Genomic DNA, 2,719 nt, shown 5'->3' on the forward strand with positions numbered 1-2,719 from the left:
CTGTCCACCGCCCCCCCCACCCCACCACCACCACCACAAATCCCACTAGCCAAGCCCCGTGGGCACCCCCAACCCCCCAACCCCTGGCCCCAGCGGCCAGTGAATCAGGGCCCCTGCCTGCTCTGTTTACATTGGAGCTGGGGAAATTCTCCAAGGTTCATATTTATCCGTGTGCTTAACGAAGGGACTGAACTTTGGACTTCAGCCCTGAAAAGTGCAGGCCTCATGGCAGCCAGAGAGGGACCGGGGGAGCCGTGGCCTTCTCCCATGGGAGTGGGCGGAAGGGTGGATGGGGGAGGTGAGTAAGGGGCGGTGGGCGCTGGGAGCCCAGGAGATAGGGGACAGCAGCACAGGGTCCTGGGCTCCAAAGGCCTTGTAGGGGGTCAGCCCCAAAGCAGGACAGCATCATGAGCACGGTTTCTTTGGTGGTGGTGGTGGTGGGTGGGTGTGGGGGAGGGGGAGCTGAAGCAGCTGTTCTCTAGGGCAGAGCTGGGTCACGTTCCTTTTTTGGGGGACCACCTTGCCTCACCCCAATCCCAACACCATGCTTCCCAGTAGATTAAAAAAAAAAAAAAAAAAAACAAGTCTGCTGGGAGCCAAGGACTGAGCTAGATCTGTAATGTGTACGGTTTCACCTGTCTTCCCAACAACAGGAAATCCCAGCCTGGAGGAGGAAAGTGACTCGCCCAGACTCAGCAGGAAGGGACAAGGCAGACAGGATGGGACCAGATTGAGGACAGCAGCATACGCTATTCGAAGGGAGTACCAAAGCACTTTGTATTTGAGATAAACGATATTTTTGCACTAAATAGGCACATATATATATATATATATATTGTTTTGCTTTATTTTTTGGGGGGGAGGGACAATTTCACTATGTAGCTCACTCAGGCTGGCCTCAAACTTGTGCCTCCCACCTCAGCATCCTGAGTGTGCAAAATTACAGCGGTGCTCCACCACACCCAGCAAAACGTTTTTTTTTTAACTTGGTGTGCACGTGTGTGTGTGTGTGTGTGTGTGTGTGTGATGTGGTGTATGGACATGTATGTGCCCATGCAGTTCACCATGCCTACTGTGGGATGCGCTTGCCTGCAGTGGCCAAAATGGAATGTGGGGTATCCCTCTGTGGTGGTTTGATTCAGGTGTCCCCCCATAAACTTAGGTGTTCTGAATACTACGTTCCCAGCTGATGGATATTTGGGAATTAATGCCTCCTGGAGGGAGTGTATGGTTGGGGGCGGGCTTATGGGCTTTATAGCCAGTTTCCCCATGCCTGTGTTTGGCACACCCTCCTGTTGCTGTGGTCCACCTTATGTTGGCCAGGGGGTGATGTCCACCCTCTGCTCATGCCACCGTTTTCCCCTGCCATCATGGAGCTTCCCCTCGAGCCTGTGAGCCAAAATAAACCTCTTTTTCCCAGAAGCTGCTCTTTGTTGGGTGATTTCTACCAGCAATGCGAACCGGACTGCAACACCCTCCCTCCCCCGCCCATCCCCACTGCTTTTTTTGTTGTTGTGTTTTGCGTGTGTGTGTGTGTGTGTGTGTGGTGTGTGTGTGTGTGTGTGTGTGTGTGTGTGTGGTGTGTGTGTGTGTGTGTGTGTGTGTGTGTGTGTGGTGTGTGTGTGGTGTGTGTGTGGTATGTGTGTGTGGTGTGTGTGTGTGTGTGGTGTGTGTGTGTGTGGTGTGTGTGTGTGTGTGGTGTGTGTGTGTGGTGTGTGTGTGGTGTGTGTGTGTGTGTGTGTGGTGTGTGTGGTGTGTGTGTGTGTGTGGTGTGTGTGTGTGTGGTGTGTGTGTGGGGGTGTGTGTGTGTGGGGTGTGTGTGTGTGTGTGTGTGTTGCACATGTACGTGCTCTTGCAGCGTCCCTGCACTGGCCCGCAGTGGTGGGAGTTAAACAGGGAACTCCAAGTATCCCGCCGAGCTGTCTCTCCAGCCACTTCTACTTCATTTATTTATTTATTTTTATTTTTATTCTTTGGTTTTTCGAGGTAGGGTCTCACTCTAGCTCAGGCTGACCTGGAATTCACTATGGAGTCTCAGGGTGGCCTCGAGCTCATGGCAATCCTCCTACCTCTGCCTCCCGAGAGTGGTGGGATTAAAGGAGTGGGCCACCACGCCCCGGCTCACTTCTACTTTGTTTTTGAGGCCGGGTCTTCCATCATCAGCTCCGTTGGCAAGTTTCATGGCCACTCTCCTGGCCTCGACCTCCCTTCTCGCTGTAAGAGCCTGGAATAGCAGAAGCCCGCCGTAGCCTGGGACTTTTACTTGGAGTCAGATTCTTGGGCTTTAGCCACTGAGTCATCTCCCCAACTCAAAACATGTATCTTTTTTAAAAATTTTAATTATTTATTTGCAAACAGAGAGAGAGATAGAGAGGAGAGGGAGAGACAGAATGGGTGTGCCAGGGTCTCTAGCCACTTCAAACGAACTCCGGATGCATGTGCCCCCTTGTGCATCTGGCTTACATGGGTCCTGAGGAATTGAACCTGGGTCCTTTGGCTTCACAGGCAAATGCCTTGACCACTAAGCCATCTCTCTAGCCCTCAAAACATATATCTTTATGGAGTTACATACTCTCAAATTCATCCTTTTAATGCTTTTATCTGAGAGAGAGAATGGGCACACCAGGGTCTTTTGCCACTGCAAACAAATACCAGAGACTTGCACCACTTTCTGCATCTTGCTTTACATGGGAGTCAAACTCAGGCTAGTAGGCTTTGC

The sequence above is a fragment of the Jaculus jaculus genome, chromosome 13, assembly GCF_020740685.1.
Source record: "Jaculus jaculus isolate mJacJac1 chromosome 13, mJacJac1.mat.Y.cur, whole genome shotgun sequence".
NCBI classification, from domain to species: Eukaryota; Metazoa; Chordata; class Mammalia; order Rodentia; family Dipodidae; genus Jaculus; species Jaculus jaculus.